The sequence below is a fragment of the Chrysemys picta genome, chromosome 7 (assembly GCF_011386835.1).
Source record: "Chrysemys picta bellii isolate R12L10 chromosome 7, ASM1138683v2, whole genome shotgun sequence".
In the NCBI taxonomy this organism is placed as follows: domain Eukaryota; kingdom Metazoa; phylum Chordata; order Testudines; family Emydidae; genus Chrysemys; species Chrysemys picta.
The window spans coordinates 34,597,061-34,623,229 of record NC_088797.1 but is presented as its reverse complement, the minus strand read 5'-3'; the positions used below and the strand labels follow the sequence as shown (position 1 = coordinate 34,623,229).

The following is a 26,169-nucleotide window of genomic DNA, read 5'->3' as shown; positions in this document are numbered from 1 at the left end:
CCAGGAAAGGGGGTGACGGGATTTAGGGAATATTTTGGGAGGATAGGGATTCCAAGTGACCCTGCCCCGAATTTGTGTGTAAATCACTTGGTGGTGGCAGCAATATCGTCCAAGGACAAGGAAAGAAATTTGTGCCTTGGGAAAATTTTTAACCTAAGCTGGTGGAATATAAGCTTAGGGCAGGGGTGGCCAACTTGTGGCTCTGGAGCCACATGTGGCTCTTCAGAAGTTAATATGCAGCTCCTTGTATAGGCACCGACTCTGGGGCTGGAGCTACAGGCGCCAACTTTCCAATGTGCCAGGGGGTGCTCACTGCTCAACTCCTGGCTCTGCCACAGGCCCTGCCCCTACTCCACCTCTTCACACCCCCTCCCCCTGAGCCTGCAGTGCCCTCACTCCTCGCCCTCCCCCTGCACGCCACAGAACAGCTGATTGGGAGGTTCGGGTAGGGAGGGGGATGCATTGATCGGTAGGGCTGCCAGTGGGCGGGAGGCGCTGGGAGTGGGGGAGCTGATGGTGGACTGCTGACATATTACTGTGGCTCTTTGGCAATGAACATTGTTAAATTCTGGCTCCTTCTTAGGCTCAGGTTGGCCACCGCTGGCTTAGAGGGTCTTTCGTACGGGTCCCCACATCTGTACCCCAGAGTTTAGAGTGTGGGGGGGAACCTTGACATGGCAGCGGTGGGATCATTTTGAACCAGAAGCACAGACCTCAGGATTTTAAAAGGACACTTTTTTTTTTTAAGCAGAGAGCAGCTGGAGTTTTTTTTCTTTGCCTGGGGGCAGAGTAGTTAAGCAAGGGAATTCACAAGCTGTTGTTTGTTTTTTTTTCTAGATCTCAGACGAGGCTAGGCTAAGGGCAGGAAGGTTAGCAAAGATGACTGAAAGTGAGGTCCAGAAGAAACTGGAATTAGCCAAATTGGAGGCTGAAGAAAAACAGAAGGAACATAAAAAACAAATGGACTTAAAGCGCTTGGATTTGGAGGTGGAGGAGAGAAAAGAGGCAAAGTGCTTGGAGGTGGAAATGGAGGCGAAACGCTTGGAGGCGGAGGCGAAGCACTTGGAGATGGAATTAAAGCTGAAGCACTTAGAGCTGGAAAGGGCTAAGCTGGCTCTACCAGATAACCCTAGCAGTCCTTCTCCAGGTACCACTCCCCATTCCAATGTCAGGAAGGAGTTAAAATCTAGCCAGCAGAAAAGACAGAAACTGCTGAGAAGCAAGGACATAGTTTCTGACAATACCTGATAACTTAGCTCTGCTTATATGGTCAATCCTGCCCAGTAACTCAGTTCTTAGAACAATGCTAACCCTTCCTTCATAACCCACTGGATGTCTGTAAGCACTCATCCTACCCTCCCTGACCCCGCCTCCTTCCCCCATAAGGTAGTCATAAATGTTTAATGCAATTAAAATGACCTCTATATGTACGTACTGTTCTTATTTTTATCTTTGTTCAGGGTTCCCTCTTGATTTGTAACAGTCTATCTCTGTATATACAAATAAATTAATAAAAGAGTATATATAACTGGCCACTATGGCACCATATTTTCAAAGCTGCTTGTCAGTCTTCCCGGTACGGTAAATAAACCCCCTTCAGTATTGTCTGCTTGCCTATTTCTTGGGGAAAATAATCTTTTTGCCTAACACCAAGAAAGTTACTCACCTTGCAGTAACTGAGGTTCTTCGAGATGTGTGTCCCCGTGGGTGCTCCACTCCAGGTGATGATGCGTCCTGGCACTGTTGATCAGAGATCTTCGGTAGCAGTGCCTGGTCAGGATGCACGTGCTCAGCTGCTGTCTCGCGGCATCGTTAGGGTCTGCCAGAGTGCGTGCGTCCCGCACCCCCCTCAATTCCTTCTCTACCGTACAGTTGTCTGATTAGTACTCCAAAGTAGAGGGGAGGAGGGTGGGTAGTGGAGAACCCACAGGGACACATATCTCGAAGAACCTCAGTTACTGCAAGGTGAGTAACTTTCTCTTCTTCTTCAAGTGCTGTCCCTGTGGGTGCTCCACTCAAGGTGAATGTGAAGCAGTACCCACAATGGTTGGTGGGATTTTGGAGTTGCATGAGGGATAACAGTAGATAGTACTGTATGGCCGACTATGGTGTCTGCTGTGGTATCCTATGTGATATCATAATGTTTGGCAAATGTGTGGTCAGATGTCCATGTGGCCACCTTGCATATGTCTGTAATAGGTACGTTGTGGAGGAAGGCAATGGATGTTGACATTGCTCTAGTAGAATGATTTCTAACACTCTCTGGTGGTTGAACATTGTGCGTCTGATAGCAGGATCTGATGCAGTTCGAGATCCACTTGGAGAGTCTTTGCTTAGAGATAGCCTCATCCTTTGATCTCTCAGTAGTAGAAACAAATAGCCTAGGGGATTTACGAAATGGTTTAGTTCTGTCAAGATAGAATGCAAGAGCCCGTCGGACGTCGAGGGTATGTAACGCCGTTTCCTGTGGAGTCGTGTCAGGCTTGGGATGGAATACAGGTAAGTGTATTGGCTGGTTAAGGTGGAAGGTAGACACCACCTTGGGGAGGAATTTGGGGTGGGATCGCATACTAACCTTGCCTTTAGAGAAAATGGTGTAGGGAGGGTAGGCCATCAGGGCGCTTATTTCATCAACCCTTCTCATTGATGTTATGGCAACCAAGAAAGCCACTTTCATGGACATGTGGAGCAGAGATGAGGTAGCTAGGGACTCGAAAGGAGGTTTCATAAGAGCGTGGAGAACTAGGCTGAGACTCCAGGAGGCTCCTGGTGAATGACTCTCAGGGTAGAGATTTTGCAGGCCCATGAGGAAGCATTTCATGGTGGGGTGGGCGAAAAGTGAATAGCCGTCCAGAGTGTCATGGAAGGTGGTAAGGGCCATGAGGTGTACTCTAATAGAACTGAGGGAAAGTCCATCCTGTTTTAGTTTGAAAAGATAGTCTAAGGCCTGGTCTACACTAGGAGGTTATGTTGAATTTAGCAGCGTTAATTCGAATTAACCCTGCACCTGTCCACACAACGAAGCTATTTATTTCAACATAGAGGTCTCTTTAAATCGATTTCTGTACTCCTCCCTGACAAGGGGAGTAGCGCTAAATTCAACATTGCCATGTCGAATTAGGGTTAGTGTGGACAGAATTCGACGCTAATAGCTCCGGGAGCTATCCCACAGTGCACCACTCTGTTGACGCTCTGGACAGCAGTCTGAGCTCGGATGCTCTGACCAGCCACACAGGAAAAGCCCCGGGAAAATTTGAATTCCTTTTCCTGTCTGGCTAGTTTGAATCTCATTTCCTGTTTGGACATCGTGGCGAGCTCAGCAGCACTGGCAACGATGCAGAACTCTCCAGCAGAGGTGACCATGCAATCGCTGAATAGAAAGAGGGCCCCAGCATGGACTGATCGGGAAGTCTTGGATCTGATCGCTGTGTGGGGCAATGAGTCTTTGCTTTCGGAGCTGCGATCGAAAAGACAGAATGCGAAGATCTACGAGAAGATCTCAAAAGCCATGACGGAGAGAGGATACAGCCGGGATGCAACGCAGTGCCGCGTGAAAATCAAGGTGCTGAGACAAGCGTACCAGAAGACCAAAGAGTCAAATGGACGCTCCAGATCCCAGCCCCAGACATGCCGTTTCTACGAGGCACTGCATTCCATTCTAGGTGCGGCCGCCACCACTACCCCACCACTGTCCGTGGATTCTGACGATGGGGTATTGTCGATGGCCACTTCCTCGGAGCTGTTCGCAGTCAGGGAAGATGAGGAAGGAGATGAGGAGGACGAGGCAGTCGACAGCGCTTTCAACGCTGATTTCACTGACAGCCAGGATCTCTTCATCACCCTCACAGAGATCCCCTACCAACCCTCCCAAGGCAGTAACCCAGACCGTGAATCAGGGGAAACATCAGTAGGTAAGTGTTTTGAACATTTATTTTGAATAGAATAGGCATGGTATGTTAGCAATGGGTTTTTAATGATCAGTTTGCCCTAGGCGCTTAACTTTTTAGTCCTTGCCAGTGCAGCTACTGGAAAAATTTGTTAACATGTCTGGGGATAGAGTAGAAATGCTCCAGGGACATCTCCACGAACCTCTCCTGGAGGTAATGTGAAAGCTTTTGCATCAGGTTCCTGGGGAGAGCGGCCTTATTGTCTCCTCCATGGTAGGAATCTTTTCCACGACAGGCTAGCAGCAGGTACTCTGGTATCATTGCCTGGCAAAGCATGGCAGCATACAGCCCTGGTGTTTGCTGGCATTCATGCAGCATGCGGTCTTTCTTTGCCTCCGTAATCCTCATCAGAGTGATATCACTCATGGTGACCTGCTTTGAATTAGGGGAATTTTAGTATGGGGACTGATTGCCTGTTCCTTTAAATAACTGTAACCGGCAGGGATCTTTCCCGAGCCCAGCCACGTGGTGGGGGCGGGGAGGCGAACCATTTCTGCTGAGCGGTTCGCCGGCAGCATGCAGGGATCTTTCCCAGGGACAGCCACGACGGGGGTGGGACAGGGGCAAAGTTCATGCCGGCTGGATCGCCGGCAGCAGGAACTGGCCAACACTAGGAGCATTGCTTGGAACGTGAAAGGAGGGCACTGCTGTAAATTAAGCTTTAAGCAGCCAAAAGTCTACAGCTTACCATGGCCGCCTGCTAGCAGAATTCCGGAGTCCGGCCCCACTTGTGTGATCTGTACAGCAAGACCCCAGGCACTCAAGGTGAAGACAGAAAATTCGACCTTGTACTGAGTGCACATGTGGTAGGTACTGTGCATGGTCTTGTTCACAGAGAAAGACTATATTCATTGTTTGCCAAAATGTATCTTTTTGAGGAATTCACTTCCTTTTTCCCATCCCACAGCTGCGAGCGTCTCCCGAGCTACCCCAGCATCCCCCTCCCAGAGGCTGGCACAGATCAGGCGGCGAAAGAAGAGGACACGGGACGAGATGTTCTCAGAACTTATGGTCTGTTCCCGAGCCGAGGCGGCACAGCAGACCCAGTGGAGGGAGAACATGTCGCAATACCAGTGATCACACAGCGAAAGGGAGGACAGGTGGCGACAGGAAGACCAGCAGGCGACTCAGACGCTGCTTGGACTAATGAGGGAGCAAACGGACATGCTCCGGCGCCTTGTAGATGTTCTGCAGGACCGGAGGCAGGAGGACAGAGCCCCCCTGCAGTCTATCTCTAACCGCCCTCCCCCCGCCACAAAGTCCCATCCCCCCCTCACCCAAAGTCCCAAGAAGGAGGGGCGGCAGGGGCCGTGAAAACAGTCACTCCATCCCTGCAGACTGCTCAAATTGCAGAAGGCTCTCATTCCCAAAGATTTGATACGTCCTTTCCTTCCCTCCAAATGCACCTCACCCAAGCCCCCATCCCAGTTTCATCCCCTAACTGTGAAATTCTTAATAAAAAACACGTTTCTGTTAATTACTGTTTCCGTCATGTTCTTTTAGAGGACAGTGTGTTTGAAGGGAGGGGAGGGGGTTGGTAATTGGAGAGCACAGTCACCTTTACCAGGGTACAGACATGGGGGCAGGTTCAGCAGAGGGTCACACACACATTGCAGTCACTAGGCACCCTGGTCAGTCTGGGAGGTATTTTCATGTTCTGTGGGTGGGGGGGGCTATGTGAGTTTGTGGCAGGGTAGGGTGGTTACAGATCTTATGCAGCGGTCCTTAGCCTGGATGGCAGAGCCACACAGCAGGGGATCTGTAACCGCCCTCCCCCGCCACAAAGTCACATAGCCCCCACACACAGAGTCTCGAAAAGGAGGGGTGGCAGGCTCCGTTGAAACAACCAGTCCACCACTGCAGACCGCTCTAGGAGCAGGAGCCTGTCATTCCTCGAGTTTAGAAGTGTCCTTTCCATCACTACACCCGCTCCCCACCACAGTCTGCGTCCCAGTTTCAACCCTTTACCGCGAAATCCTTAATAAAGAAAACGGTGTTAATGAACAAAGTTTCATTTATTTTTAAAGGTGTGTTGGAAGGGGGGAAAGGTGGTTGGTAACTGGAGAGGATAGTCAACATTAACTGGGTAAAGAAACGGGGGCAGGTTCAGCTTCTGTTTAAACAAACGTAATAGTCACAGGTTACCCTGCTCACTCTGGAACCTAGCTTTCAAAGCTTCCCGGATGCACAGCGCATCCCACTGGGCTCTTCTAATCGCCCGGGTGTCTGGTTGGGCGTAATCAGTAGCCAGGCGATTTGCCTCAACCTCCCATCCCACCATAAACGTCTCCCCCTTGCTCTCACAGAGATTGTGGAGGTAACAGCAAGCTGCAATAATATTGGTTTCGCTGAGATCAGAGCGAGTCAGTAAGCTTCTCCATCTTCCCTTCAGACGTCCAAAAGCACACTCCACCACCATTCTGCACTTGCTCAGCCAGTAGTTGAAGAGTTCTTTTTCACTCTCCAGGGCACCTGTATAGGGCTTCATGAGCCAGGGCATTAGCGGGTAGGCTGGGTCCCCGAGGATGACTATAGGCATCTCCACATCCCCAACAGTTATTTTGAGGTCCGGGAAGTAAATACCTTCCTGCAGCCATCTAAACAGACCAGAGTTCCTGAAAATGCGAGCGTCATGAACCTTGCCTGGCCATCCAACGTTGATGTTGGTAAAACGTCCCCTATGGTCCACCAGTGCTTGCAGCACCATTGAAAAGTAGCCCTTTCAGTTAATGTACTGGCTGGCCTGGTGGTCCGGTCCCAGGATAGGGATGTGAGTTCCATCTATAGCCCCACCGCAGTTTGGGAATCCCATCGCAGCGAAGCCATCTATGATCACCTGCATGTTTCCCAGGGTCACTACCTTTGAGAGCAGTAGCTCAATGATTGCGTTGGCTACTTGCATCACAGCAACCCCCACGGTAGATTTGCCCACTCCAAATTGATTGGCGACTGACTGGTAGCTGTCTGGTGTTGCAAGCTTCCAGAGGGCTATGGCCACTCGCTTCTGGACAGTCAGGGCTGCTCGCATCTGGCTGTCCTTGCGCTTCAGGGCAGGGGACAGCAACTCACAAAGTTCCAGGAAAGTTCCCTTACGCATCCAAAAGTTTCGCAGCCACTGTGATTCATCCCAGACCTGCAGCACTATGCGGTCCCATCAGTCCGTGCTTGTTTCCCGGGCCCAGAATCGCCGTTCCACAGCATCAACATGACCCATTGCCACCATGATGTCCACGGCACGGGGTCCCGTGCTTTGTGAGAGGTCTGTGCCCCTCTCAGACTTAATGTCCTCACCGCGCTGCCGTAGCCTCCTCGCCCGATTTCTCAGCATCTGCCTCTGAAAAAGGTACATGATAAGGCGCGAGGTGTTGACAACGGCCATAACTGCAGCGATGATCGCAGCGGGCTCCATGCTTGCGGTGCTGTGGCATCCGCGCTGTCAATCACAAGAAAAGTGCGTGAACTGATTGCCCGCTGGCGCTTTCATGGAGGGAAGGCGGGAGTGAGGGTTGAATTACGACAGTTACCCAAAACCACCCTCGACACATTTTTTTGCCCAGGCAGGCATTGGGGGCTCGACCCAGAATTCCAGTGGGCAGCTGGGACTGCGGGAACTGTGGGATAGCTACCCACAGTGCACCGCTTCCAGTCTCGATGCTTGCCCTGTTAGTGTGGACTCACAAAGTCGAATTACTGTCCTTAGTGTGGATACACACGTTCACTTTGTAATATCGGTTCCACAAATTCGCTTTAAGTAAAATCGAACTACTCTCGTAGTGTAGACATACCCTAAGATGTCAGGGAGGGTTGCAGTCTGGGGTGTCAGGCATCTGTGGAAGCACCAGATGGAGAAGCGTTTCCACTTTTGCAGGTAAGTCTTATGAGTGGAGTCCCTTCTACTGTGCAGGAGGACTTGTTCCGAGCAGGTTAATTCGTGGGATTGAAACCATGAAGGAACCAAGCCGTCAGATGGAATTTCCGGAGATGCAGATGAAGAAGCTGACCACAGTTCTGGGAGAGGAGATCTGGTCTGTCGGGGAGAGTTCTTGGAGGACGGATGGACATGCGTAACAGGTAAGGAAATCATGTTTGTCTGGGCCAAGCTGGGGCAATAAGTATGACCCGGGCCTTGTCCTCTGTGATCTTGCTTAGGACCCTGTGTATCAGTGGAGTCGGTGGAAAAGCTTACATGAGGGAGTCATTCCAAGGAATGAGGACCGCATCCTCTAGAGATGTGTGCCCGAGTCCGATTCTGGAGCAAAATAGATGGCATTTGTGGTTTTGAGGAGTGGCAAACAGGTCTATTGACAGAGTGCCCCAGTGGGAGAAGAGCTGTCAGAGTATTGTGGGACGTAATTCCCATTCGTGTTCTTCAGAGAAGTGTCTGCTGAGTGTGTTGGCGGTAGCGTTGTGACACCCAGGCAGGTGATTTCTATTTGATGTTGTATGCACCAATTCCATAGTCGGATGGCTTCTGTGCATAGGGAGTGAGATCATGTTCCCCCCGCCTGTTGATGTAGAACATACATGCTATATTGTCCGTCAGAACTTGAGCCAACCCTGAAGGCATCTCATGTTCAGCCTGGCATATTTGACCACAAAGGTGGTGGCTTCCATGTGACCAAGAAGCTGTAGGCAGGCCCGTGCCTGTATTCTGGGGTGAACAGAGATAATGCATATGAGATGCGTAATAGTGAGGAATCTGTGGTGTGGAAGCGAGGCTCTGGTTCAAATCAAGTCCAGGTGAGCTCCTATGAATTCTATCTGCTGTGTAGGTATCGGGGCAGATTTTTTGAAATTTATTTTCAAGTCTAGACTGTGGAAAAGAGAGATGGTAAAGTTCGTCGCTTTTAACATCTCATCGTAGGAGCTGGCTTTGATAAGGCAGTCATCTAAGTAGGGGAAAAATATAATCCCGTGTTTGCGGAGGTGGGCTACAACTACAGCTAGGGTATTGAAAGTGGTCGTGTCCGAGTGTGAATCACAGGAAGCATCTGTGTGCTGGGTGAATGGATATATGGAAATAGGCGTCTTGTAGGTCGAGGGCTGTGAACCAGTCCCCTTGTTCCAGCATGGGTATTATTTTGTCCAATGTAACCATCTTGAATTTTTGTACAAACTTGTTCAGTCAGCGTAGGTCTAATATAGGTCTCCTCCCTCGCTTTTCTTTTGCATCAGAAAGTAGTGGGAGTAGAACCCTTTTCCCTGATGTTGCGTTGGTACATGTTCGACTGCACCTAGGTGGAGAAGACGAGTCACCTCCACGCGGAGAAGGTGCTCGTGAGAAGGGTCCCTGAAGAGGGACGGGGAAGGGGAAAAGGTGGGCGGGGAAGATAAGAAAGGGATGGAGTAACCTGACTGAACTATTTCCAGGACCCAGCGGTCCTGCATGATCTGTTGCCAGACATGGTGGAAAGCCTGGAGGCGGTAGCCAAATGGGCAAATAGGCGGTGGAGTCAAGGGGTGGTCGCTCAGACCCCCGACCAGCACTTCAGAATTGTTGTTTGTTACCCGATGGGTGGGAAGTAGTTGGTTGCACCTGGTTTTGCCTGCACCTAGGATGTCTGTTGCGGTTTCTCCCATTGTCATACGGTCTGGACTGGGGTCAGTGATATTGTTGTGCATGGGGCCACTGATAAGGTTGATAGCGTTGTCTCCTAGGGATGGATGGGTATATGTCCAGTGTGTGCAAAGTGGCTCTAGATTCTTTCATAGTGTGAAAGACTTCACCGTTTTTTTTTTTTTTTTTTTTTGGAAAAGAGTTTAAATTTGTCAAAGGGAAGATCCTCCACTTTGGTCTGCAAATCTTTTGGGATACCGGATGGAGACGGCCAGGAAGACCGGCACATCACCACTGCACTGGCAGTGGTGCGGGCTGCTGTATCTACTATGTCCATGGACGCTTGTAGTGCCATCCTAGACACCAACTAACCTTCGATGAGGACTGACTTGAAGTCCATTCTCCTGTCCTCCGGTATATGGGAGGCAAAATCAAAGAGCTTGTTATAGTTGTCATAGTCATAGCTTGCGAGGAGGGCGGAATAATTTGCCATTGTAAATTGTAGAGTAGAAGAGGTATAAACTTTGCGGCCCAGGAGGTCAAGGCGTTTGAGGTCCTTGTCCTGTGGAGTGGGCCGGTAGCGTGGCTGCTTTGTTCTCTGCGTTGCTGCACGCACCACAAGAGAATTGGGTTGTGGGTGGAAAAATAAGAAATCGATGTCCTTCACAGGCAAGTAGTATTTACGTTCAGCTTTCTTGCATGTTGGTGGGATGGAGGCAGGGGTCTGCCAGAGAGTATCAGCTGGTTCTAGGAGGGCTTAGTTTATGGGTAGTGCGATCTTTGAGGGTGCAGAGGGTTGGAGGATTTTGAGGCGTCTATGTTGTGTTTCCTGGACTTCCTCCAAAGGGATGTCCTAACTGAGTGCCACCCTCTTGAAAAGATCCTGGAATTGCTTAAAGTCGTTCACGTTTTGTGGAGGTGGAGGCATGAGGGCATCCTCTGTGGCTGATGGTGAGGCAGGAGCCAGTAAATCCGGGAAGGGTTCATAGCCCACCTCTTCAAGAGGGGGTTCAGGACTCTAGATGTTGATGGAGCTGGGGATATAGGTGTAGGATGAGCTTGCGGTCTGGTAGAAGGGGCGCAAGGAGGAGCCATGGCAGGAGCTGACCACGGATATCACTGAGGCCAGGGCACTGGGTAGGAAAAGTTGGGTCCCGGCCACTGGGGGACAAAGTAGGAAAACTGAGGCTGATTCTTATGATGCACCATGTCTTGGGATGTGTATGGCTCCAGTGGAGGGAGAGACTCAGGCAGGGAGAACTCTGCCTGCTGATGTATGTCGTTCCCGCTGTCAGTTAAAGTAGCCAGGTCAAGTGATGAGAGCTGCTGTTCAAACTGAGTGCTCCATGTCCAGGAGCAGAGAGTCAGGCTCAGGGGCCACAGAGATATCCTGCTGATGCAGGAATTGTTGCTGCTCCATAGGCTGGTGTGCTGCGGAGCATGAAGTGTGAGTGGCAGACCGGAGTGATTTTTGTTCCGCTTTTGTAGGAGCTGCAAGATATTTGTGAGAGCCCCGCAGGGGGTCTGAATCTGGCAGGCAGGCTCGGTGCTGACGTTCTTGTGGGCACTGGGGTGGAATGCGTTGCCAGCACCAGGTCCATTATCGGTGCCGGCAGCACTGGTGCCAAGGAGAGCTTCCCGTTGCGGGAAGTCGGGTCTCTGCTTTTGCGCCCCACGAGAGTTGCTGCTGAAGTGCTGGGGCGGTCAGTGTTGCCTGCTCTCAGCGCTGTCAGCACCAAGGGTAAAGACCTTGCAAGAGATCCTTTATCCTTTTGAGTGTCTCTGAGAGTAGAAATTAGGGCTTCCTGCCAATTCCCATGAGAGGGTGAAGCCGTGCTCCCGGTCAGTTCTGACTTGGCCGGGGAGTGTGAGGGAGAGGGTTTACTGCCCTCCTCCATAGGCGGCTGCAGAGCTTTCTCCATTAGAAGCATTTTTAGACGCAAGTCTCTGTCACGGCGAGCTCTAGTTTTTAAGTGGTGCAGTGGAGACACTTTGCAGGGACGTGTGTCTCGCTGAGGCATTTAATGCAGAGTGCCTGCCTGTCAGACCACAGCATAGACTTCTTGCAGGAGCCACATTTCTTAAAGCCTGGTGACCCCGGCATAATGAAAGTATGAGTGGCCGGGGAAGTCTCAATGAGAGACTAACTTGGGGGGGGGGTGAATTTTAAACTAACGAACTATGCTAAAGGAAAGGGAGAACTGGGAAATGGCTAGCTAACTATTTCTATTTTTTCTACTTATTTCCTACAGAAACCAGGGAAGAGATGAGCACTGCCCCGAGTCCCGTCTTCAGCCAAGGACGGTTGAGAAGGAACTGAGGGGGGTGCGGGACGCACGCACTCAGGCAGACCCTAATGACGCTGCGAGACAGCAGCTGAGTGCATGCGTCCTAACCAGGCACTGCTACCGAAGATCTCCGATCAATGGCACCGGGATCCACCGTCACCTGGAGTGGAGCACCCACAGGGACAGCACTCGAAGAAGAATTCCCCACCTACAAGGTAGGCAATGATACGGAGGCCTTCTTAGAAAATTTCTAAAGGGCCTGCCTTGGGTACAGCATCTCTACAGACCAGTATATGGTGGAGCTGAAGCCGCAACTCAGTGGACCCTTAGCAGAGGTGGCAGCTGAAATGCCTAAAAAACACATGAACTACTATGAACTTTTTTTTTAAAAGGCCAGAATTAGAATGGGGCTAATACCCGAGTGTGCCCGTTGGCGGTTCAGAGCACTATGGTGGAAACCAGACGTGGCATTTTCTGACACGCCTACCACATTGTAAAAAATTGGGATGCCTGGATATCAGGAGCAAGTGTTAAATCTCTGGAAGATCTGTGTCTCCTAATGCAAATGCAGTAGTTCTTAGAGAGTGTTCCTGAGGAAATAGAAAGGTACATCCTAGATGGGAAGCCCAAAACTGTAATCGAGGCAGGGGAGATCAGAACCAAATGGGTGGAGGTGGCGGAGAAAAAGAAAGCTAGTAGCAGTTGGATGGAGCAACTGGAGTGGAGTTGTCAGAAGGGGCAACCCAAGACAACACCCTACCACTGGCGGCAGCCCAAGGCCCCACCTACACCCCAAGGAAAACCCCAGACACCTTATCGTCCCACCACACCATTCTCCAGCAATCCACCTCGCTCCAGTGACCAGTCAGCTGGGCGATGTTTTAAATGTAACGAGCTGGGGCACGTAAAGGCCAACTATCCCAAGAACCCCAACAGATTGCAGTTCATTGCACCGGAATCACACCAAAGGTCCTCCAGCCCAGATCTTTCCCAGATACCCTCAGAGCGAAGGGAAACTGTGAGTGTGGGCAGAAAGAAGGTTATCGCATGGAGGGACACTAGAGCACAGGTGTCAGCTATCCACCAATCCTTAGTGGACCCCAAATTCATCAACCCAGAGGCCCAAGTGATGATTCAACCCTTCAAGTCAAATGCTTTACACTTGCCTACAGCCAAGTTGCCTGTCCAGTACAAGGGCTGGTCAGGAATGTGAACTTTTGTCATAAATATAAAGGGAAGGGTAACAACCCTTATGTATGCAGTAACATAGAATCCCTCCTGGCCAGAGGTACATAATCCCCTTACCTGTAAGGGGTTAATCAGTTCAATTAACCTAGTTGGCACCTGACCAGAAGAACCAATGGGAAAAGAAGCTACTTTCAAATCTGGGAGTGGGGGAGGTTTTGTTTGGGCTTTCTTTGTTTTGTTCCCTCTTGGACAGAGAGAGAGACCATGGCAGGAAAAAACATCTCCTAAAACATACCTAACATAAGCATCTAACATTACAAAAATTGTAAGTAAAGCAAGGAAATGTGTTAGATCATCTTTTGTTTTAGCTTGTGAATTTTCCCTATGCTAAGAGGTAATTTTATTCCTGTTTTGTAGCTGGGAAGCAGAGTCAGAGGGGAGTCCTCTGTGTTTAAAATCTTTTTATCTACCCTGTAAAGTTACCTTCCATCCTGATTTTGAAGGTGTGATTCTTTTCCTTTTAAAAAAAAATAAAATTCTTCTTTTAAAAACCTAATTGGTTTTCAGTGTCCATGCGGGCAGGGGACTGGACTCGATGACCTCTCGAGGTCCCTTCCAGTCCTAGAATCTATGAATCTATGAAAAAACTAGGGGTTTGGTCTGTGCTCACTTTGTAACCAATTGGTTAGTATATTATTCTCAAGCCTCCCCAGGAAAGGCGGTGAAGGGACTTGGGGGAATATTTTGGGGAAATAGGGCTCCAAGTGACCCTTCCCTGAATGTTTGTTTAAATCACTTGGTGGTGGCAGCAATACCGTCCAAGGACAAGGAAAGGAATTTGTGCCTTGGGGAAGTTTTTAACCTAAGCTGGTAGAATATAAGCTTAGGAGGTCTTTCATGCTGGTCCCCACATCTGTACCCCAGAGTTCAGATTGGGGAGGGAACCCTGACAGCAGTCTATGATGATTATCCCATTCCCATACTGCTGGGGGAAGACTTGGCCAACCATGTGAAGCTAGCCAAGAGGGTGGGAATGGTCACCCACAGCCAGGCTAAGCAAGCCTCCACACCTATCCCTGTTCCTGAGCTTTCTACAAGGGCCCTGTCTGTGTTACCAGAGACCCAGACTAAGGTGGTGGAACTGGATCCCCTGCCACCAACTGCAACAGCAGTAGTGAATCCAGTCCCAGAGACCCAACCAGAACCAGTGCCAGAACCAGAACGGGCAGAGCAACCAGTACCAGAACCATTGCCAGCACTGAATCCAGTGCTTGCAACCCCGTCTGCAACTCCAACACCAGAGGGAACCACTGAGACTGCACTAGCAGCAGCAGCTAAACCTGCACAAGAGGCTCAGCTGGAGCCTGAAATACAATATAGTGCACCAGCAGAGAGCGGTTCACAGTCAGCGGAAACAATCCCATCACCTACATTGCTTCCAGAGGGACCAAGCCCAAGTCCACAATCCAGTGATGAACTGATGTCTCCAGCATCAAGGAAACAGTTCCAGGCGAACAGGAAGCAGATGAAAGCCTCCAGGAAGCCTGGACGGCGGCACAGAGCAACCCACAACCTCTCAGCGCTTCTAATCAATCCCAGTTTGTTGTAGAAAGAGGACTTTTATACAAGGAAACTCTTTCTGGTGGGCACCAGGAGGACTGCATCCTCAAAGACAGTTGGTAGTTCCAACTAAGTACCGGGTAAAGCTCTTAAGCTTAGCCCACAATCACCCTAGTGGAGATGCTGGGGTGAACAGGACCAAAGACTGTTTGGGAAGGTCATTCCACTGAGAGGGAATGGACAAGGACGTTTCTACCTATGTCCGGTCTTGTGAGATGTGCCAAAGAGTGGGAAAACCCCAAGACCAGGTCAAATCCCGTCTCCAGCCACTCCCCATAATTGAGGTTCCATTTCAGCGAGTAACTGTGAATATTCTGGGTCCTTTCCCAAAAAAGACACCCAAAGGAAAGAGTACATACTGACTTCCATGGATTTTGCCACCCGATGACCAGAAGCAGTAGCTCTAAGCAACTCCAGGGCTAAAAGTGTTTGCCAGGAATTAACAGACATTTTTGCCAGGGTAGGTTGGCCCTCCGACATCCTTATGGATTCGGGAACTAATTTCCTGGCAGGGACCATGAAAAGCCTTTGGGAAGCTGATGTAGTGAACCACTTGGTTGCCACCCTTTACCACCATCAAACGAATGGCCTGGTGGAGAAGTTTAATGGAACTTTGGGGGCCATGATACATAGATTTATAAATGAGCACTCCAATGATTGGGACCTAATGTTGCAGCATTGCTCTTTGCCTACAGGGCTGTACCACATCCCAGTTTGGGGTTTTCACCATTTGAGCTTGTGTATGGCCGCGATGTTAAGGGGCAATCACAGTTAGTGAAGCACCAATGGGAGAGGTTTACACCTTCTCCCAGAACTAACATTCTGGACTTTGTAAACAACCTACAAAAGACCCTCCGAAACTCTTTAGCCCTTGCTAGAGAAAACCTAAAAGATGCTCAGGAAGAGCAAAAGACCTGGTATGATAAACATGCCAGAGAGCATTCCTTCAAAGTAGGGGACCAGGTCATGGTCCAGGTGCTCCAGGCCTATAAGATGGAAACATCGTGGGAAGGGCCATTTACGGTCCAAGAGCACCGGGGAGCTGTTAACTATCTCATAGCATCCCCGAACTCAACCCTAAAACCTAAAGTGTACCATGTTAATTCTCTAAAGCTGTCAGTTTACAGCCCAGGGAGGAGATGACGCTGAGTGGCCTGAAGGTGTATACTATGAAGGAAAAATTGACTGTGGCGTGGAAGAGGTGAACCTCTCCATGACCCTCGGACGTATGCAGCAACAGCAGATCAAGGAGCTGTGCACTAGCTTCATGACGATGTTCTCAGCCACCCCAGGATGGACTGAATGGGCATATCACTCCATTGACAGAGCTCCAGGGAGAAATCACAGCCAGTGTGGAACAGGCTGTCCAGCACCATCTGTGATTTGGGGGGGTGTCATAAACATAAAGGAAAGAGTAGCATAAAATCCCTCCTTGGCAGCTGTACTGAATCGCTTTACCTGTAAGGGGATAAGAAGCTGAAATAACCTGGTTGGCACCTGACCAGAAGGACCAATAAGGAAAGAAGATACTTTCAAATCTGGGTGAGGTGGGGGAGGTTTTGTTTGTTCTCTCTCTTTGTTGTTCTCCCTCCAGATGGAGAGAGATAGAGCAGGCAGGTACAACATCTCCTGAAAACATACCTGAAATGAGCCATCTAAGATTACAAAAATTGTAAGTAAGGCAAGGAAATGCGTTAGGTTATCTTTTGTTTTAGCTTGTGAATTTTCCCTATGCTAAGGGGTAGCTTTATTCCTGCTTTTGTAACTGTGAAGCTGAGTCCAGAGTCCTCTATGTTTTAAATCTTTTTATTACCCTGTAAAGTGACCTTCCATCCAGATTTTGCAGATGTGATTCTTTTACTTTTTTCTTTATAATAAAGTTCTTCTTTTAAGAACCTAATTGATTTTAGTGTCCTAAAGATAAAGGGTCTGGTCTGTACTTACATTGCTAAACAATTGGTTGATATATTATTCTCAAGCCTCCCCAGGAAAGGGGGTGAAGTGACTTAGGGAATATTTTGGGAGGATAGGGATTCCAAGTGACCCTGCCCCGAATTTTTGTGTAAATCACTTGGTGGTGGCAGCAATACCGTCCAAGGACAAGGAAAGAAATTTGTGCCTTGGGGAAGTTTTTAACCTAAGCTGGTAAAATATAAGCTTAGAGGGTCTTTCATGTGGGTCCCCACGTCTATGCCCCAGAGTTCAGAGGCGGGGAATCCAAACAACATCAATTACTTTTATATACAGTATATAAAGCTACCTCATCTACAGGAGCTGAAGAAGTCCTGCTCCACCCCTTTCTATAGCTTTGCACAAGGCAGGAATCTTTTGTCTCTCTGGGTCCTCACCCCTCCTTCTAAATGGAAAAGTACCAGATTTAAGATGGATTCCAGTATCAGGTGACATGATCACAGGTCCTGTGAGACCCCAGCCTCCATTCTTCCTGGGCTAGCCCACGCATACACAGGAAGGTTTGCAAGTAAACATAGCCATTTACAACCAATTATCCTAGTCAATGGGAACCATCAAGATTCTAAATCACCATTAATAGCCCGCACTTTGAATAATTACAATAGGACCTCAGAGTTATATTTGATATTTCTAGCTTCAGATGCAAGAATGATACATGCATGCAAATAGGATGAACACACAGTAGATTATAAACTTTGTACTGATACCTTACAAGAGACCTTTTGCATAAAGCACATTCCAGTAAAAAGTGATTTCATTAAATACAGAAAGTAGGATTTAAGTGGCTCCAAGTTGTGACAGTCAGAAAAAAGTGAATTACCAAGTAAAATAAAATAAAACACGCAAGTCTGAGTCTAATACAGTAAGAAAACTAAATACAGACAAAATCTCACCCTCAGTGGTGTTCCAGTAGGCTTCCTTTTACAGACTAGTCTCCTTCTAGTCTGGGTCCAGCAATCACTCACACCCCTGTAGTTACTGTCCTTTCTTCCAGTTTCTTTCAGGTATTCTTGGGGGGTGGAGAGCCTATCTCTTGAGCCATCTGAAGACAAAAGGGAGGGGTTTCCTAGGGGTTTAAATAGACTCTCTCTTGTCGGTGGAGACCCACTCCACTCTCCTATGCAAAGTCCAGCTCCAAGATGGCAAGACACATGTCCATGCATGACTCAGTTTTTACAGGCAGCAGCCATTGTTTACATGCTACCCTGAACATCTTCAGGTAGACTTCATATGTGGAGTGGAGGCTTCCAAGATTCATTGTCCTTTAAGTTTTTCTTGATTGGGCACTTAATTTGCACTTAATTCCTTTCTCAAGAAGGTGACCAAATGCTTTACAAAAGCTACTTAGAAATCTAGCAAGTACACAGCCAATATTCATAACTTCAAATACAACAACGACACATGAATACAAATATGATGAATAAATTCAGTAGATCATAACCTTTACAGGGACATGTTACATGGCATATGTAGTATAAAACATATTCCAGTTATGTCATATATACATTCATAAGCATGTTTCCATAAAGTCTTATGGGGTGCAACGTCACAATATTCATAAGCCTACTTCCATAAAGCATATGGAATGCAACGTCATACCAGAATTCTTTCAACTTTTTTTACACATATTTTTGCCCAAATGATTAATGTATTTTATACCAAAGAGACTAAAGTAAACTGAAAAGCAAAACCAACAAAAAATAATAATAATCACATGAACAGAGGACATGTGGCTAAAACCAGATAAATTTTCAAAATTTATTTAATCTCATATTTTAAGATTCTCAAAGTGGTGTTTTCAAGGAAATTACACTGTTCTAAGTAACTGACAACTGATGTACTGTTTACATACTTCACTCCAATCTACAGTTTATGGTACTGCCACAACAAGCAATAGACTACATAGCACTACTAGAAGTCACTGGATGACACTATTGCAAAGTCTTGCTAGCTCTTATCTGAACATAGAAGAATTAGAATGTGGAGAAATGCTTATTGTCAGCTGTGATCCAGCTTTCTTAGATGCTGAGAAAATCGCTGGTAAAGTCTGGTTCTATCTTGATGTGTCTCTCTATTAAATCACTTTTAGGCATAGCTGTTTCTTACCAGTTATACCCATGCAGCTAGACATATTAACAGGTACCCAAAAAATACACACACATACAGCCTCTATCTTATAAAAGTCACAACAAACCCACGTTAACATTTTGGGTTTTCTCTACTGTCTTTGTTGTGCAGCCTAAAACAAAATGACAAAATTAACATGCTGTGAAGTATGGCTGCCTTCCAGCTACTGCATCTTTTTCTTTGTAGAGAAGGTTAACTGTAAACTACTTCTCAATTACCTTTGTGTGACTTTCCAACCATACTGAACGAAGATTAAAGATATTTACTAAAATCATGTCTTTCAAAGACAATCTCAGAAGGTTTCAGCAGATTATTAGCACTCCTGCCTCAGCATCTGAGGTATCACGGCCTGGGCCTTCAAAACAGTACAAGTGATGCTGGATTTACTAATTTCAGTAAAACTGAATTTTAAGTCTCTCCACCCACTTAGTTCATAAAATTCAGCCTGATCTGAAGTTCTTGTCCAAACAAAGATCAGTTTGAATAGCTATATTAGGATCAAAGTTAGGGCTGTAATCAAGATCAGCTGGCTATTTCATTCAGCCTGAGGATCAGATGGGTATTTCACTAGGTCTTTCTGATGTTCAGGTAGGTATTTCAATTGAAGCACACTTGAAGAATTGTGCCAGACTCAAGACATAGCAAAGCACTGCTGGAATTTTATCAGATAAGCCCCGCCCTTCTCTCTCTCCCCCCCTCCCGTTCCTGGTAAACTGTAAAAATACACCAAATAGTTCCAAATAAGGATTGAAGCATCCTGTAATTTACAGTCCAGGTGTTGATTTCAAGAATAAATTCACAGCTGAGGCTGAATTATGTCACTATTTCACTTTCACCTCAATTCCCTGCTGACAGAATGAGTTGTTTTTGATCATTCGACACTTGCTAGACCAGATGTCCTAGTCTGTTGGCTAACTTCTTATCGGCTTTGCTGACAGCCATGTCCATTAGGGAAAATTCCTCATTTGGAATGAAGTTCTGGCACAGGCTCACTTTACCATATCCCAATAACTTCTGGATACGGAGCACTCACCAGTTTTGAGTGTGATACACAGTACCTTTTGTTTTAGCAATAATGGGCAGTATGTTTCAACTACAATAGCTCTTCCTGATATCAGAATATGCAACACACTTTTAAAGTATTCTCCACATACATGTCAAGGGTGGCCCTGACATCCACTCCCACCAGCTGGGGAACTGGAAAGACCCACAAAATCCCTGGGACTCATTGTTCAGGTGAGGTGCCCCTCCCCCCCAACACCTACACAGGCATCCAGGCAGCCCCCCCAAAACACACAAACACATGCACACACCCCTCTGTAGGCATCCAGCTCTACTGGAGGAATCAGAGCCTGGAGTACTGGCGGGGGGTGGGGGGGGGTGGCTACATCAAGGCTCACCTTCAAATTTAACCCATTCTGCCAGAACATTTCCTGCTATGGTTCTCTCTTATATGGAGTAATGGAAGCTCCTCTTCTCCTGCTTCCCCACCACTCAATTGTAATCCATTCCAAATGCTACAGCTAAACTGATCTTCCTTCCCCAGTATACTGACTACACCATCACCCCCCTACTCTAATCGCTTAAATCACTTCCTGTCTAGCTACACCTCAAGGCTATGTACAGCTCCACCCCTGCCCACATCTCAACCCTTCTATGCACACACCCGCTTTGTGACCTGTGCTTTGCAAATTCCTCTTACCCTAGTAAACCTCTGGTCTCTCCCATGGCTCTTCACACTACCCCTTACACCTGGAACAACCTTCACCCTCCTGCACACCAGATCATCTCCCTCCCCTTCAGATCCTTCCTTACAACTGCTGGTTTGGCTAGCTTTTTACTGCCAACCTCTTCCTTCTCCAGTGCCTGGAATACTCTTACATGTTAACTGACCACATAAATACATACAAATAAAACAAGCAAAATGGGGACAAGCTACTGTAAGTATGTAGCAACAGGTGTCTGTTCTGTAGAATCCTCTCTACACCTCATTTGCCTTTTCTTTCAGTGCTAGCTCTAAAGTACTAGTCACACCTACGGTTCTGTAGAAATATGTAGATACTCCCTCTGAAAGATGGATCGATAGAAACAATTTAAGTCTCTTTTGTGTTAGCCATAATTGGTATTGTCGGTTCAAACATTTTAGGCTCTGGATCATTTTTTCTTCAATCAAATCTTGGAGGAGCAAGGGTCATCTTTGTCTAGTATAACCACCATCAAAAAACCACAGCTCCTGAGTAGAACTGGGACATCACTACACAAAATCATGCATTACCTCCTTCCTCCTGCTGTTGGACAAGCAGTATCTCCTAACACTGTGTGGTGTTATATGACCAAGAGTATGCATCATATGGTCCCACCAATGCCCACCTACTTAGCATCTATACAAGCCAGTTGTAGGGAAAACTAGACTGATAGTCAGATTGGGGAAGATAATGAATAGTGGATTCTCTTGATGCACAAATCTCTTCACAGTTTCATTATTCTCTCAAGCTAATGGACACAGAAAGGACATTGGGAAGTCATTAAGTCCAGCCCCCTGCACTGCTACAGGACCAGGCATATCTAGACCATCCATGACAGGTGTTTGTCTACCTGTTCGTAAAAACCTCCAGTGATGGGGATTCCACATCTTCCCTTGAAACCCACTATTCTAGAGCTTAGCTACCCTTATAATTAGAAAGATTGTCCTAATATCTAACCTAAGTCTCCACTGTGGCAGATTACGCCCATTATTTCTCATCCTACTTCAGTGGGTACAAAGAACAACTGATCTCCATCCTCTTTATAACAACCCTTAACATATTTGAAGACTGATCAGGTCCACCTCCTGTGTTCTTTTCTCAGGATTAAACAACTCTGTATTTTTTAACCTTTCCTCATAAGTCAGGTTTTCTAAACCTTTTATCATTTTTGTTGCTCTCCTCTGTACTCTCCAATTTTTCCGCATCTTTTCTAAAGTGGGGGTGCCCAGAATTGGCCACAGCACTCCAGTTGAGGTCTCACCAGTGCTGAGTAGAATGGGACAATTATCTCCTATGTCTTACATATGACATTCCTGTTAATACACCCCTGAATATTAGCCTTTTTTGCAACTGCATCACTCATTCAGTTTGTGATCCATTATAACCCCCAGATCCTTCTCAGCAGTACCACCACCTAGCCCCGGGGTCTCAAACTCAAATGACCATGAGGGCCACATGAGGACTAGTACATTGGCCCGAGGGCCGCATTACTGACACCTCCCCCCCCGCCGCCCTTGGCCCCGCCCCCTCACCCCTCCTTCCATGAGGCCCCGCCCCTGCCCGGCCAATGGGAGCTGCTGGGGGCGCGACCTAAAGTAACAGCCACACACAGCGCCTCCGCCCCCCCTTCCCCACGTTCCAGCCTCTTCCCGGAGCTGCGCAGAGCAGGCAGGCAGGGAGCCTGCCCTGCTCCCAGTGCTCGTTTGGCCGCTCTGGTAAACACTGGGGGAGGGCGGGGGGGGGGCTGCGAGGGGCTCGCAGGCCACAGAAAATCACCCCGCAGGCCGCGTGTTTGAGACCCCTGATCTAGCCAGTTATTCCCCATTTTGTAGCTGTGGATTCGATTTTTCCTTCCTAAAGGTAGTACTTTACACTTATCTTTATTGAATTTCATCTTGTTGATTTCAGACCAGTTCTCCAATTCGGCCAGGTCGTCCTCCAAGTGCTTGCAACCCCTCCCAGCTTGGTGTCATCTGCAAATTTTTTAGGTGTATTTTTCCAAGTAATTAAGGAAAATACTGAATAGTATTGGACCCAGGACAGACCCTTGCTGGACGCCATTAGATATGGACTCCCAGTTTGACAATGAACCATTGATAATTACTCTTTTAGTACGGTCTTTCAACCAGTTGTGCACCTACCTTATAGTAATTTTATCTAGACCACATTTCCCTAGTTTGCTTATGACATGACAATCCTACTTCCCCATCCTCACCCACACACCTACTTCAGAGTTCTCTCTTCCAAGCTAATCAACTAGCTAAAAATCAAACTCAAACAGATATATGAATTGTTAGTAACAAACAAGCTCTATAACCCATCACACTCCAGTGACTGAGATGAGGCTGCAGTTTTACAGAGAATCTTTATAGACTCAAACACGTTTTTCTGCTTGCAGCTTTCCTTTGTGATTGGTGCTCTTAAAAAGCACTTACATCTCATGTAGTGGCAGGAAAGAAAGAAAGCACATAGGTGGTCGTCTGTTCATCCCCATCTTCAGGTAATCAGCACATTCAATGCACTTTATATACAATGGAGATCATGTTACTGGCTGAATTCCTGTTTTTGTGGTACCCACACCTACCTGAAAGAGATGATTATTTCAATACTTGTCCAACATGGATAGGCATTAGAAAAATATTCTTCATTGGTGCTTTGACATCATCAATACTTACTAATTATCTCCCTTTGTATTTTGATACATTGTTTGACGATGAGATTTCATGCATATTTCCTGTTTGAAAAGGAATATTTCATGTGCAAGCTTATATGAAGAACCTACTTGTATCTGAGTGCTCACATAATTTTACTGAAAATCCAAAAGTTTTTTTAGAAGGTAAAACTTACTGACTATTGATATTTCATAGCCAAACTGCTAAGCAATGTCGTGTATATCACTGTAGGAATTAACTATGGAAGAGAAGGAAATTAAGAAAAAGAAAAACACTACAAGTCTTTATGCAACTGGTGATGCGGGCCCATCAACGTCCCAAAAAATCTGTTAGCTGATTTCCGCTTGTGATGTTATTGACATGAACTGTGACTGTACAGATCATTGTTACAACCAAGGTCCTATAGTTGCGCTAAATCTTGTACAATGGAGTCAAGTAAGGTGTCTATGAAAAGGTTGTAATTTGCTGGTTATGATTATGCTGTCTGTATGTGTGTATCATTTTTGTATTTGGAGTTATGAATATTGGCTAGGTACTTGTATCTCAATGTGTTTGACTCTAAGTAGTATCAGTGAAGCATTTGGTCAGCTTCTTGAGAAAGGACTATTCTGAGTAAGTTCCCAGTCAAGAAACATTTAACTGACAATGGACCTTGGGAGACTCCAATCCACATCTGATGAGCCTTCCTGGGAATCAGAGTAGCAGCCGTGTTAGTCTGTATCCGCAACAAGAACAGGAGTACTTGTGGCACCTTAGAGACTAACAAATTTATTAGTCTCTAAGGTGCCACAGGTACTCCTGTTCTTCCTGGGAATGTTCAAGGTAGCATGCGAGCAATGGCTGCCACCTGCAAACTGAGTCATGCATGGACACGTGACTTGCCCATGTGACTCCAAACTCCATCTTGCTGCTGTGATTTTTCCACAGTAAGAACAAAGGGGTTTCCTTCCACATGGCAGAGGATATAAAAGGGCCTGGAAACCCCTCCATTTTGTCTTCAATCCTGCTTCTGACCTCTGGAGGAACTGTGCTCAAAACTGAAACTCTGAACAAAGGACTGAACAACCCATCCAAGCTGGGATGTTTGTACTCCAGAGACTTGATTGGTTTAAATCAGCAGTATTCCCATCAAACCTGAAACAAGCCTGAACTAAGAACTTTGCAACTGTTGTATGTATTTGATTCCATTTAACCAATTTTAACTCTCATCTATATTTCTTTCTTTTTAAGAATAAACCTTTAGATTTTAGATTCTCAAGGATTGGCAACAGCGAGATTTGTGGATAAGAGCTGGGTCTGGGGCTTGGTCCTTTGGGATCGGGAGAACCTTTTTTCTTTTACAGGGGTATTGGTTTTCATAACCATTCATCCCCATAAGGAGTGGCACTGGTGGTGATACTGGGAAACTGGAGTGTCTGAAGGAATTGCTTATATAACTTCTGGTTAGCCAGTGTCCTCTCTGTTTGGCTGGTTTGGTGTGCCTTAGTAGTAAAGGACCCCCAGCCTTGGGCTGTGAGTGCCCTGCTCTAAGCAATTTGTCCTGAATTGATACTTTCAGTGTCCCGCCAAAGGCCACTTTCTTACACCCCTCAAGACCAGTTGTCATTGTAAAAAAGTGATCCATAATACCTTGCACTCACACAGCAAGCAGTTTACCTAAGGCAATAAAAAGAACATTAAGAGCAAGAGCAATGTTCTTTCATAGGAGATACCGAGTTTGCTGCCCACATGGTAGAATGAGAGAGACGCAGATTCTATGCTCATATTGAGCCCAAAGACCATGCATGCAACTCCTACTAATACTAACGGAGGTTTGTGCAGAATAAGGGCACAATGATGGACAGATTTAGATGGAAGAGACTCATCAGGCCATTTACTGTATCCTCCTGCTAATGCAAGTTTGTCACAATGTTACGTCATGATTGCTTTGTCCAGTTAAAAAAGCTAGATTGACACAAGTGGCAGGCCTGCCACAGCTTTCTTTAAGAGATTTATGCAGATTCCTAGATTTTAAGGCCAAAAAGGACCTTAGATCATCTAGTCTGACCTCCTGCAGAACACAGGCCAGAGAATTTCATCCAGTGCCCCCTGCACTGAGCCAAATAACTTAAGTTTGGCAAAAGAAAGAAATGCATCCAGTCTGAATGTGAAGCCATCAAGAGATGGGAATCCACCCCTTCCCTTGGAAGTTTATTCCAATGGCTAATAAACCTCCCTGGGAAAAATGTGTCTTGTTCTAATTTGAGTTTGTCTGTGTGATGCTCTGTACCTCGGGGGGACACCCATCACCCCCATGTTCATCCTTGTAAAATGAGTGTATGGTATCTAATGCAAAGTTTGTTATATCAAGTGTCTTCGGAAGGCTCATGATGCACTGAGCACGGTTGTTATAGTGATGTTATAGGTTATAATTTCATGTATATAGTTATGGGGCTGAAAATGTATCCTCATGGTTTAAAGCAAGCCCAGACAAAAACTCTCAGAAGCAGAGGGATAGTTCACACCTCATCAGGGCATGGATGGGACAAACCCAGCCCAGCCTCACAGGAACAACAGATGCTGGCCTAGGCAGCAACAAAAGAATCTGTTGGACTCTCAAGGGAGTCACCCCCCTTCCTTTGGTCAGTTTGAAACTGCTATGAGGTAATGCTCACCTGACTCTGAAGGAAGGGCAGGGGTCAAAGTCAAGAGGGAAGAAAGGATATGATAAAAGAGAGAGACATTTGCCATGCGCTCTCTCTCTCTCTCTCTTCCACCTACATCTACAGACACCATCACCACCAAGCGACTGAAACACTGATCAAAGGGGAGAGCCTGACTGAAAAGCAACCAGCCAGCCTGTGGTGAGAAGCATCTAAGTTTGTAAGGACATTGAAAGTGTTAAGATCAGCTTAGAATGCGTTTTGCTTTTATTTCATTTGACCAAATCTGACTGGTTATGCTTTGACTTTTAATCACTTAAAAAAATCTCTCTTTATAGTTAATAAATGTGTTTGTTTATGCTACCTGAAGCAGTGCATTTGGTTTGAAGTGTGTCAGAGGCTCCCCTTGGGA

General features: G+C 46.9%; 1 long non-coding RNA gene across 1 annotated transcript; it reads left to right on the top strand.

Annotated features, from left to right (window-relative positions):
• Nucleotides 1-7,815: 7,815 nt before the first annotated feature.
• LOC122173643 (uncharacterized) lies at nucleotides 7,816-16,500 on the top strand. Its single transcript, XR_010589090.1, has 3 exons — nucleotides 7,816-8,018; nucleotides 11,757-12,007; nucleotides 14,099-16,500. It is a non-coding gene; the product is annotated as an uncharacterized LOC122173643 (long non-coding RNA).
• The last annotated feature ends 9,669 nt before the right edge of the window (nucleotides 16,501-26,169 follow it).